This window comes from Marmota marmota, unplaced genomic scaffold, assembly GCF_001458135.2.
Source record: "Marmota marmota marmota unplaced genomic scaffold, marMar, whole genome shotgun sequence".
Classification (NCBI taxonomy): Eukaryota; Metazoa; Chordata; class Mammalia; order Rodentia; family Sciuridae; genus Marmota; species Marmota marmota.
In genome coordinates, this window is record NW_026000093.1 from 1999926 (window position 1) to 2013666 (window position 13741).

General features: G+C 37.1%; 1 pseudogene; it reads right to left on the bottom strand.

The window, feature by feature from the left end:
• The window catches only part of LOC107142242, a 56125-nt pseudogene extending 42850 nt beyond the window's left edge, over positions 1-13275 (bottom strand).
• Positions 13276-13741: the final 466 nt, after the last annotated feature.

The following is a 13741-nucleotide window of genomic DNA, read 5'->3' on the forward strand; positions in this document are numbered from 1 at the left end:
TCCAAACTGCCAGTCTATGCCTTTTAATTAGTGAGTTTAGGCCATTAACATTCAGGGTTATTATTGAGACATAATTTGTGTTCCTGGTCATTTTGTTTATTTTTGGTGTTTAATCTGACTTGATTTTTTCCTTTGATTGGATTTTCCTTTAGGGTACTACCTCCCTTTGCTGATTTTCATTGCTGTTTTTTTGTTTTCTCCTCATGGGATATTTTGCCAAGGATATTCTTTGGTGCAGGCTTTCTAATTGTAAATTCTTTTTGTTTATAATGGAAGGTTTTTATTTCCTCATTAAATCTAAAGCTTAAATTTTGCTGGATATAAGATTCTTGTATGGCATCCATTTTCTTTCAGTTCTTGGTATATGTTGTTCCAGGATCTTCTAGTTTTCAAGGTCTGGGTTGAAAAACCTGCAGACATCCTTGTGGGATTCCCCTTATATGTAATCTGATTCCTTTCTCTCATTGCTTTTAAAATTCTCTCCTTATCCTGTATGCTAGGCATTTTCATTAAAATGTTCCCTCGTGTAGATCTGTTGTAATTTTGTACATTTGGTGTCCTGTAAGCCTCTTGTATTTGATTTTCCCATTCATTCTTTATGTTTGAAAATTTTCTGATATTATTTCATTGAAGAGCTTGTTCATTCATTTGGTTGTAACTCTATGCCTTCCTGTATCCCAATAGTTCTTAAATTTAGTCTTTTTATGTTATCCTATAATTCTTGATTGTTCTGCTCATGGTTTCTTACCATTTTCACTGTGTGGTCAACTTTATTTTCAAGATTATATATTTTGTCTTCATTGTCTGAGGTTCTGTCTTCCAAGTGATCTAATCTGGTGCTGGTGCTTTCTGTAGAGTTTTTATTTTGGTTTATTGTTTCTTCCATTTCAAGGATTTTTGTTTGGTATTTTTTTCAGAATATTTATCTCCTTATTGAAGTAATCCTTTGTTTCTTGTATTTGTTTATATAGCTCTTTATCGAAATGATCTTTTTGCTGCTTGTATTAGCTCTCTTATATCATCCTTTAATTCACAGAACATTTTAATGATGTACATCCTTAACTCATTCTCCATCATTTCTTCTGTTGTGCTGGCCATGGATTCTAATAATGTAATAACTTGGTTTGTTTGGGGCACTTTCTTCCCTAGGTTTTTCATGTTGTTCATGTGTCTCTCCTTCTAAAACTGTGGATCCAAGAATTACAGTATTTAACTACAGGCTTACAGTGTCCCTGCAGGGTTTCCATACCTCTCCTTTAAGGGGAAGGACAATATTAATAGATCCCAATACAAACAATAGATAGCCTTAAATGAAATAGCTGCTATTAAGTCATTTATGGTTTTGACACAATATACAGAAATGGTGAGCTCAATTATTACCTACAACATTCATGGTAGATTTGCAAAAGGATCTACAGTTTCTGATGGTGGACAAAGAGAGAACCCGGGGTGAGGTATAGGATGAGATGTTAGGAAGTAGGAGGCTATAGAATTATTAGATGTTAGGAAGTGTGAAAGAGGAATCTAAAGAAGTTGGCTAGTAGCAGGAGAAAGGAGAGAAAGTGATTTGGGGTAGACAAGTAAGTGGGAAGACAATAGAGAAAGCACAAAAAATAAAGAAACATAAATATTAAGAAAAATAAAAAATGTAAAAATAGGAAATGAAAGAATATATAATAAAACTATAATATACTATTCAGATACCCCAGTCCTCAGTACCCTAATTCAAGAAAAATACTTGGTTTTACAGATGTTGGGGATGTGTGGGCAGTAGAAGAGAGAGAGAGAAAGGAAAAAGAAAAAAGGGAAGAAAAAAATCTTGAAGGAAGATACAGGGATTGTTTTTGTTGGAGTTCAGTATCTTTCCTGCTTCCCTTCTCATCCAACAAGTGGGGTTGTCTGTTGTTTGCTGGTATCTCCACCCTCAGGATGGTGAGGTTATTAAGGTGGGTGGGCTGGTCTTGGGGGCAGAGATCCTGGGAGGTGAGGTATAGCACTTGCTTGTTGATGGGAGACTGCACCCCAAGGATCTCCTTTGGGAACTGCTTGTGCAATGTGGGTGCCTGGTCTTATCTCCTTATATTGCCTGTAGACCTGTAGGAGTTCTGTGTTTGGGATTCGGGTCCCTGATGAGTTCATGGCTGTAGCATGCTTGATGCCTTGGAAAGTTTTTGTGGAAAAGCATAGGATGAAACTATGGTAATGCCCTCCATGCTAGAGTCTTATCAGCTTTGACCTTAATCTTAGGCACATAACTCCTGGGAATAAAGGAACTTGCTTGCTTGATAAATACAATGTTTCACCAAGCTCAGGTGCCCCTGGATCTGCCGGCGTAACAGTAACTTCAGACAATGCACTTTCTTAAGAACAGCAAAAATCTCCTAACATTGCATATTGTAACTATGAAATGTAACTGCAGAATAAGCAACCTTACTGATACTCTAAACAACAATGTGGTTATGGTACTGACAACCTAATGTAAACTACTGTTATAAATAAACATGGCCTTTTGGTTTGAAGAAAGATACAAGGATTGTTTTTTTGGAGTTCTGTATCTTTCCACCTTCCCTGCCTCTGCACCTTGTCTCTCTGTCTCCCTTTCTTTATTACTATTTCTTTACATAGACCTCACAATTCTTGGTCACTCATTTAGTCTCTAAACTGTATCTCACTCACCCTCTACCTTTCTACTTCCCAATCAGGAACCTCTCTCTCAGGAGGTCTTGTGGGCTGTGCTCTGAGGACCATGCATCCATGGCAGAGAGCTGTTTTGTATTGGGCAGTTCAGGACCGGGTTTTGGGAATTATGGACCAGACCTGCTGCATAGAAGCCCTGTGTGCCAGGTTAGTGGCTCTAGGAGAGAGGGAGGATCTGGGGACTATAGGTACCTTAATATTGCTTCTGGGCCCCAGCCAGTGTCCCATGCTGGGAGTTGCCCAACTAAAGATGGCGACAAATATGTCCTAAGATGGAAACAGCTGCTTTCAAAGATGGGGTGTCCGGTGGTGAGATACAGCTCTCTGACATGCAGTGTTATGCCTGGTGGCTGTCTCCAGACCCTGTGTGGTGTCCCCAGTTGCAGAGTATTGTGTGTAGGGGACTATGGCAGTGGTTGCAGTGTCCCAAGATGGAGGTGATGGGGGGATCCCCATGTTGGTAGATGGGGGTCCACATGGGAGTGGTGGCCAGAGGTCCTGCACATGGGTGGCAGCCGGGATTCCTACACAGGTGGGTGGCCAGGGGTCCTGTGTGGGTGCTGATGCTGGAGGTCCTGCTCGGGCATAGTGGCTGGAGGTCCTGCATGGGCAAGTGGCCAGGGGTCCTGTGTGAACATGGTGGCTGGGATTCCTGTGTGGGAGCAGCTGTTGGGGGCCCTCTTATAGCTCGCAGAGAAACAGTACTTCCACTACTTGAATCCCAGGTCACAGAATGACACAGCATATAGCCTCCTGCTAGCCCACCACATTTGATCCCTAGTTTTAATTTTTTAGTGGTGCCATATTCTTTATATTTTTATTGATCTGGAAAAGTCTTTATTTCATCTTAATTTTTCAAAGAATAATGTTGCTGTATAGATTTTAATTTTTTTTTTCCTGTACTCGGGATTCAGGGGCACTTAACTACTGAGCCACATCCCTGGTTCTTTTTTGTGTATATGTATATTTAGAGACAGGGTCTTGCTCAGTTGCTTAGCACCTAGCTAAGTTGCTGAGGCTGTTTTGAACTCATGATCCTCCTGCCTCAGCCTCTTGTGCCTGTGGGATTACAGGTGTGCATCATCATGCCCAGCTGGGTTCTTGATTGTCCTTTTTTAATTTGAGCATTTAGAACACGTGATTCCACTGTCTTTTAGCATCAGTTGTTTCTGCTGATAAGTCAGCTATTGATCTAATGAGAATGTGACGGGTCACTTTTCTACTGTGGCTTTCAAATTCTCTCCTTGCCTTTGGCTTTCAGAATTTTAAAATATCTGTCTATATGTATATATCTGCATTTAACCTACTTAAGAGTTTGTTGAGCTTCCTTATTGTGTAAGTTATTGTTTCACAGTAAATTTGGGAAGGTTTCAGCTCTTTTTTTTAATAGATATCTTTTCTGTTTACTTCTACATCTGCTATTTCTGGTAATCCAAGTTTGTGTAGGTTGGTACTCCTAATAATTTCCCAGATTTCTTTGAGTATTTCTCTGTTCATTATTCATTTCCCTTTTTATTCTCTGTAATATTCAAACTCGCTAATGATTTATTTTGTTAGTATGAATTAAGTGCCTTTAGCAACTTTTTAAGTTCAATTGTTGTACTTTTTGGTTTCTTGATTTTTATTTTGTTCATTATATTTTCTTTACCTTTATTGATATTCTATGTTTTATGAGACATTGTCATCAAGCCTTCTTTATTTTCTTAATCTGTTTTTTCTTTAGTCTGTGTACATATTTGTAATGGATATTTGGAGCCTTTTTGTATTTAATCCTACTCTTGGTCACTCTGATAAGTAGTTCATATTTTTTCCCCCAGAACATAGGTTGAACTTTCCTATTTCTTTGCATGGTTCATTTTTTTTTGGTTGTTGTTCTCATTTTTAGAAACTAGGCATTAAAAACAATATATTATGGAAGCTCAGGTATTACCTCCCACCTGGAGATACTTATTATTTGCTTGTTGACTTGCTTAGTGACTGGCTAGACTATTTTAGTGAAGTCTCTTGACCCTTCTCCTACACACACAGTCCTAACACACTGATATGATCTTTGGGGAATCACAACCTTGGGGCTATTCATAGGCACCACAGGTTTAGAGTAGTACTGATAAAATTCTCTTTCTCCCTTTCCCTTTTCATGTTCAGCTGTTAAATCTTACTGATTTCTGACTGATTGCTCTGTTGTTTTCAATAATTCACTGGTGAATTAACTGCTCTACCTTCTAATTTACTCAAATTGTGCTTTCTCCAAAGAAATAAGTTCTAAGGTCAGTATTTGATTCTTCTCCTGATGCCAGGAGGATTCTCCAGGTTTTCTCATTTCTGGATTTCTCTCTTGAAAGCTAACTGTATGCTATACCCCAACTTCATTAAATCCACAAATCTCTTGGTTGTCTTAGACTATAAATTTCACTGTCCTTGTGAGCATCCTAGGTCTTGACCCTCTCCATGTTCTGCTGCAAATGAAGTTAATTCCTTTGGAAAGAGATTACAGTTCTTTGTTTTATGGGCTGTTTCTACCTAGAGGCAAATATTAGACTCAGAGCTCTGTACCTGGAAATGGGGACAATGAAAATCTTCTTCTCAACTTCCCCTTCACACACATATATGATGGGAAGGGAGCCCTCAGTTGGAGGGTATGGAAGAAGCCTGAGGTCCTCTCAGTTTACCTCTTCTGACATGGACTCAGCAAGACCAGCTAGTAACCTTAGTTTGTCCCATTAAGCATACATCCTTTGTTACCTGAATAGGAAGTGGATAGAAGAAAAGAACACAGTGTATTCACCTGGGATTTGGACTCAGCAACAATCAACTAGAACCAGGATGACATGCTGAGGGCTCGCCCTTACCTGGGAGACTGTCTTCCATTTGGAACCTGGTAGGAGATGGAGCTTTGTGTTCTCGGTGGTAGCAGTCTGATGTGGAATTTCTGCCTTGTTGAGCTGGAAGGTGGAGGGAGAGAGCAATCTTGTTTAAATACCATAAACTCATGTTTTCTCACTTAACTTTTATAGATTGACTTAAATAGGTCTCTCCCTCCCCCCTTTCTCTCTCTCTCTCTCTTTCATTTGATCTTTTCCTTTAGGATAATTCCAGAGGCATTGATAGTAGTTCTATCCCAGTGGCTTGGAAGGCTGAGGAAGAAGGATCATGAGTTCAAAGTCAGCCTCAGCATAAGTGAGGTGCTAAGCAACTCAGTGAGTCCCTGTCTCTAAATAAAATACAAAATAGGACTGGGGATGTGGCTCAGTGGTCAAGTGCCCTTGAGTTCAATCCCTGGTATCCCCCCTTTGCAAAAAAAAAAAGTTGGTTTAAAGATATTTTTCACTGTTTTTGAGAACCCTTACTGTGAAGGATATATCCCAAGACCCAGTGAATGCCTGAAACTACAGATAATACTGAACCCTATATATGATATTTTCCCCATACATATACACTCAAGTTTAATTAGATAAACACATGTAAGTTTAATTTGTAAATAAGCCAGAGTATGCAATTAACAGTAATGACTAGTAATATGAAGAATAATTATCACTTTAAGTAAAACAAGCTCTATTTGAACACAAAGGGAAAAATCACAACAGTTAGTCTTATAACTGAGATGGGTACTAAAGGACTATATAATGTAGTTGTGCTGGATAAAGGGATGATTAATGACTCAGCTAGGATGGCAAAATATTTCATCACACTATTCAGAATGGTGCACAATTTAAAACTTATGAATTGTTTATCTATGGAATTTTCCATTCAGTATTTTAGGACTGCAGTTGACCATAGGTAATGAAAGATGTGGGATACAGAAATGCAGGTAAGGGGGGGCTGCTGTATTTTTGCTGGGGAGCAAGTTTAGTGGAGCTCCTAATGCTGGAAGTCTAGAAGTTGATCTTCTCTATCAATATTTTTGATAAAAATATTTTATAACCAAATATGAATCCAACCTTACAATACTGCAAGAAAAGAAATGTAAAGTATAGATATACTACAAGACATCAGTAAAAGTCAATGCCACTTGAATTTGGAAAGAAATTAACTTCTATGGGCATCTGAAAACATTTCTTTCACTTCTAACAGATTTGGGCACATTTGCAGAGTAAGAAATATTCCTGGGAAGCACAGCTGGCCATTTTCTCAAATTATAAACAAGAAAACAGAGTGGCTTCGTGACTTACCCAAGGGCATGTGGCAGGGGAGGACAAAGCTCTGGAACAATCGCATCTGTTGGAGCCTGAGTTACTACATCCTCCACAAGCTACTCTTGCTGAAATCATAAGCCAAAACCACAGAGGAAGCAGGAGGCTTTGCGCCATATTGAAATTTATTTTCAAAGAAGGATCCAACCTTTATTATTATTGTTCATTCCCAGGATAAGGACTAAGGGACACCTACTTTTCATGGCTCCATCAAATAAAAGTGTGTGACCCAAGAGAAATCCTAATGAAAGTGCTCCACAGGTGACCACCTCAGACATGAGCCAGGTGTGCGGCTGGGATTAAGTAGCCTGGAGCCCAGTCCTCCTGGGGGTCTGTGTTGCCAGCTCTGCTTCATTTTGCTTTCCCACCATGTAGCCCTCCTTTTGGTCATCATCCAATTCTGAGTGAGGAACAAATGAAGTTTAAAGAGCAGCCAGCTGCGCGGAACCAAGGTTATTCTAGCATATGCTCAACACAAAACAATTCAGGAATATTAATAAGGTACTTCTAGATATAAAAATGTGTGGTGCTTAACATTTTTCTGTCTAAAACATGGTATATTCACACTTTTATCTTTTTAAATTTAGTATGTATTCTTCGTCAGAGAGTTTTTTTAAAAATAAACTTTATGTTTTAAGATAACTATAGATTCCCATGCAGTTGTAAGAAATAATGCAGACAAATCCCATGTATATTTTATCCTCCTTCCCCTAATGCAAATTTGCAGTACAAGATTACAATGAGAATAGGGACATGCACATAGAATAAGGAAGATACATAGTTTTATAATTTATAAGAATCCCCCATAATGACTTTTTGTAGCATGTATTTGTTCCTGTACTATAAAGTCCACCCACCTCTTATTCTTGATCCCTGTTTTGTCCCTGTTGAGCAAGAAGACTCTTTTTGCTTCCTGATTTTTATATTCTGAACTGCTTTCTTCTACACCCTTCTGCCATGATATTCTGCCTCACCAATGGTTCAGATGGAGTTAGCCATCTATGGACTTCATACTTCTGAAATTGTGAGCAGCCAATAAACTTTTCCTTCTCAAAAATGGTTTTTGTTATATATTTTGGTCACAGAAGCAAAAAAGTTGAATAAGATACATACATTATATAATCTTTAGGGACTGACTTTTTTTTTCTCCCATTCCAATAATTCTTTGGGGATAAGTTGTTGTGTGTCTCAATAGTACATTCTTTTTAAAAACTACTGGTTAGTATTCCATGGATATGAATGCACTGCAGCTTAACTATCCACCCATTGAAGAATATCTAGGTTATTTTCAGTTCATTGGATATTACAAATACAGCAGCTCTGAACATTTTGTGAACATGTTTTTACATTTCTGTGATAAGTGATCTGGAGTGCTATTGTTAGGCTCAAACCGCTTTCAAAAGTGGCTGTACCTTTTCATAGTCCCACCATGTATCAGTGGTCCTATTTCCTTGAATCATTCCTGGCACTTGGTTTGGTCATTTTTTATCCTTTCTGATATGTATGTAATGATATCTTATCATTTAAATTTGTATTTCATAAGATTCGTGAAGTTGAGTCTAATGTGTGTGTTTTCTTCCTGTACATTTTTCTCAGTGAAATGTCTGCTTGTATCTTTTGGATTTTTTTTTTTTTTCTGATTGGATTGTTTGTCCTTTTACTGTTAAATTAAGTACTCATGCATGCTCGGCCTGAGTATGGCTCTACCACCTGAGCTATAACCCCAGGCTCTGAGTTTTGAAAGATACCTACATAGTCAAGACAATTTTTTTTTTTTTGTCAAGTATGTGTTTTGAAAATACTTTCTCCAAGTCTGTCACTCAGTTTTTCACTCTCATAACAGGATTTTTCACAAAGCAAAGTTTTAAATAGTGATGAAGTCTAGCTCGTCAGCATATCCTTTTATGTTTTTGTTTATCCTTTTGTTTTGAAGTCTAAGGGTTCTTTGCCTAGCTCTAAATCTTGAGGATTTCCCATACATTTTATATAAGTTTTATAATTATGTTTCATACGTAGGTTCACAATCCAATTTTGGGGGCAAGGTGTGAGGTGTAGGTTCAAGTTCATTTTCTTCTCTGTGCAGATGTATGGCCCTGGCACCGTTGTTGAAAAAAATATTCTTTCTCCACTGAATTTCTTTTGCACCTAAGTCAAAACCAGTGGGGCATATTTGTGTATTTCTCTTCTTGGGTTTTCTATTCTATATTTCATTGATCTATGTGTCTATCACTATACTTATACACAACATGGTGTAAGTTATTGTAAATGTCTTGAAATAGGATAGACGTATTCTTTCATTTTTCAAAATAGTTTCAGTTATTTTTACTTTTTCTGTCTATATAGATTTTAGAAAAATGTATTTATTTCTAAAAATATTTTGTGGGAAATTTTATAGAAATTGTGTAAAATATTTATATCAATTTGAAGAGAGTGGCATATTTATTATTTTTTATCTTTCAATACTTGGACAAAGTGTGTCTTGCCATATGTTTACATATTTTAAAAAATTATTTCATCAATTTAATTCTTATCCTACAAGTCCTATGCATTAATGTCTTGTTGGACTTAAGCTTATTTTACACACACTAGCAATTACAAATGCATTGCCTTTTCAATTTCGTGGCTCATGTGTGCATTGCTAGTATATAGATACACATACTTATCTAAAATCCTACAGTATTTTCAAATATGGCACTTAGTTCTCGGAGGTTTCACTTTTCATTGATTTATTTAAATTTTTCTATATATAAACTTTCATGTGTTCTAAAACTAGTGTGGTGGCATTATTTATTCTTCAAAGTGTTTGAGTCCTTTCCTTCTTTGTTACTTACTTATTGCAGTGACTACACCTTTCAGTGCTATGTTGAATGAGACTGGTGAGAGCACACACCCTTGCCTCGTTTTTGATCTCAGGGAAATGCATTTTTATTCCACTATTCAGAATAAACTTAGCTGTAGGTTTTTAAATATATATATATATATGTATGTTTTATATATTATATATATATGTGTACATATATATATAATATATATATTTGTAGATGGACACAATATCTTTATTTTACTTCTATATGGTGATGAGAACGGAACCAAGTGCCACACACATGCCAGGCAAGTGCTCTACCACTGAGCTATGACTCCAGACCAGCTGTAGGGTTTAAAAATATAATTTCCTCACAAAGTTAGAATGATGGTTTGTATTCCTATTTTATGAGATTTTTTTATTATGATGCTGTTAAAATTTGTCATTTTCTTTCTCATAATTAATTGATTTGATTATGTGATTTTTTTCTTCTTCACTTGTTTTTTCATGGATAAATTGATTAATTTTTGTATGTAGAGCCAGCCTTTTACAGCTGGTATAAACCTTGTTGATTTTGTTATGTATTGATTAATTTAATTTGTTAATATTTTATTGAGTTTTTGTATTTAAACTTATGAAGAATGTTTGTGTGATGATTGTTTTTTAAAACTGTTTTGTCTTTCTTGGTTACCTGGGCAATACAGACTTTATTAAAAAAATGGGAAATATTTATTTCTCTTCTATTTTCTGCATAAAATTGCATAGAATTAACATTAATTCTTCTTTAAAGATATGATAGAATTCCTCAATTATATTACATAGTCTTAAACTTTTTTATAATTTTTAATTTCTGAATTTAATTTTCTAATAGATTTAGGGACAGTCAAATCATTAGTTTCATAGTGGGTGGATTGTTGTGGTTTTAATTTTTTCCAGAAATTGGTCTATTTCATTTAAGTTGCCAAATTCTTGTGTGCAGTTTTTGCATTCCATTCTCTAATTTCCTGTTTGATGTATGCAATGTTGGAAGTTATATCCTCTCTTTTATTCCTAATTTTGTGATTTGTAGATCCTCTCCTTTCTTCTTTTGTCAGTCTTGCTAGAGATCAGTCAGTTTTATCATAGAGAAAGCTTTTTCCTTCATTGACATTTCCTATTGGTTTGTCTTTTAATTTAATCGATTTCTGGTCTTATCCTTATTATTCATTTCCTTTTCTCTTTGAGTTTATTTGGTTCTTGGTTTTCTAGTTTCTTGAACTGGGAGGTTAAATTGTTGACTTGAATTTTTCAATTTTTCTTATGTAAGCATTTAGTGTTATAAATTTCTCTCTGCCCTGCTGAGTAAGCGGTGTTCGACAGATTTTCATATACTGTATTTTCATTTTCTTCATTTCTACTTATTTTTGATTTTGATTAAGGCATTGCTTGAATCATTTAGGAGTATACTGTTTAATTTCCAACTCTTTGGAGACTTTCCTGATATTTTTCTCTTATTAACTTCTTTTTTTTCTCATTATGATCACAGAATACCTTGTATCGTTAAGATGAAGTTTGCTGAGTAGTATTATATGTGTATTCTTTTTTCATTGTTGAGACAGGTGTGTTGGTGTTTTACTTGGCTTTTCTACTGATATGACCAAAAGAACTGACAAAAACAATTTTAGAGGATCTACAGTTTCAGAGATCTCAATCCATAGATGGCCAACTCATTTGCTCTGTGCCAGAGGTGAGGCAGAGTATCATGGAGGAAGTCTATGGAGCAGGAAAGCAGCTCAGGACCCGACAATCAGGAAGTCCAGGGAGACTAAGCGAGGCTCAACAGGACAAAATATATGCCTCAAAGATACAATCCCAATGACCTACTCCAGCCACACCCTACCTGCCTGCAGTCACCATCCTCTTAATATTTTTTCAGGGGATTAATGCACTGATTAGGTTAAGGCTCTCATAATGCAATGATTTTACCTTTAAACTTTTTTGCATGTCTCACAGATGATATTTTGGGGGAAACCTAATATATAAACCATAAGAGTTGGCATCACCAAATATAGACATGCATTTTTATATTTCTCTTTTACTGATTTTTGCTTCACATATTTTGCAGCTCTTTGGTTTGGTTTACACACATTTAGCATTATAATGTATTCTTTGTTGATTAACTTTTTCTTTTTGTATCTGATAATTTTCTAGTTTTGAAGTGTGCTTCGATGTAAATATAACTACTTGTTCTTTTTAAAATGAATATTTGCAAATATGCATTTTCTATTATTTTTCTTTCCACTTATCTATTATTATGTTTGAAGTGAAATACAGATAGACTATGTGTGTTTTTTCATTTGTTTAAATGTGTTGTGCCCCTTTGTATACTTTAGTTCCTGTATTTAGACTTTTTACATTTAATTTAACTGTTGCTAAGTTATGTGTTTCAAGATCTCCATTTTATTTCTTTTCTTTTCTTTTTTTCTCTTGGTTTTGTCTATTTTGGTTTTTGTTTTATTTATCCTGCCTTGCTATTGATTACTTGAACATTTACTACAATTAATTTTGATTGATGCATCTTATTCTGAGGTGTTTCTTTGCATAGTTTATTAGTGGTTTTTATAAGTATTAAATTTATACAACTTGCTAAAATGTGTCTTCTATTGGTGTCATCATTTTGATAGTTTCAGAAACTTAGCGAATCTTTACTTCCCTTTATATGTGTTTATATGCCACCACATTAAAAACATAATTATTTAAAATGTATCCTCCAGGTATATTTAGAACATATTGCCCAGGAAATGTACTTTAAGGGGTGGGGTAAGTTGGTGGGTTAGAGTGAGGCAGCTTTTCTCCTAGCTTGGCTACCTAGAACTCATGCAACAGGAATCCTGCCTTTCCCTGAGGCTCAGAGTGAAAAAGCCGGAGACAAGAGGGGCAGTCAGCCCTAGCAGAACCAGAAGTCTGCTCAAAACTCTCCCTGAGTTTACTAGTTGTCTGCAGGGAGCTGACCAGAAGGCATCTTGGGACTACAGAGCAGTGGAGCCAATAGGAACTGGAAACCCAGATCTGCGAGTTGGTGGCTAGGTTCCCTTGAACCTGCCTGGGCCTAGTGAAGACTTAACTGTGCCTAACAAACCTGCAGAAAATCAGGAACCGACAGCATTTTGCCCAGGGAACACAGGTTGGAGAGACTTGTGTTCTCCCCAACCCCATGAGTCCCATGGCTCTCAGGGACTCACAGGGCCAGCGAGAGCAGATCAGGAAGTTGAAAGGGCGGGTGTAAGGGCACTGGCTCTTGGCTTGCCTATCCTGCCCCTGCCTGTACTGCCTGGTACCTGTCCACCTAGCATCCCCACCCAGCCCACTGCTAGGCCTGCCTGACCTGCCATTTTGCTGTGTGGTCCAGTCTATCACTTTGTCGCTGCCTCGATGGCCAGCTCTCACAAGCTGCTGCTTTGCCACCAGGCCTGCCGCTTTGGTGGCAGGAGGCCAGAAAGGGCAGTATCTGAGAGCAACAGGAGCAGCAAAAGATAAGCTCCCCTGCTTCATGAAGGGAACCCTGAGGATACTCCTGGGGTACAGTCTCCCAGTGTAGGTCGACATCTACTGAGCTTTAGAGGTATGTTGATTCAACACTGCCAGCAACTCGCCATGCAATGAAGCAATTGGAAGCTCAGTAAACTTAAGTCCCTGCAACCAGGGACTACAACTATAATAATCTCTCTCACAGAACCTATTGTTGAACACACCCTGGGATTGGAATGGACAGCTTTTCCCATCTCACTCCACCCCAATCTCCCAAGAAGAGAAATTGAGAAGTCTTAAACCCCAACTGGCAACTCAGTGAGCAACACAATAAAAAGGAGGGACTTGAACAGCCCAGCACCTGTACTCCTTTAGTTCATACCTAAAGGAGAAATGAAAAGAAAATCAGTTGGGCACAGAGAGCAAACACATGCTCACTTACTATTTTGTGCACCACAATGGAAATGACTCCTTAACTTCTTAACTTTTCACCAAGATGCTTTATTTTTTTTTCTTGGTTTTATTTGAAAGTGTATTGATTGAT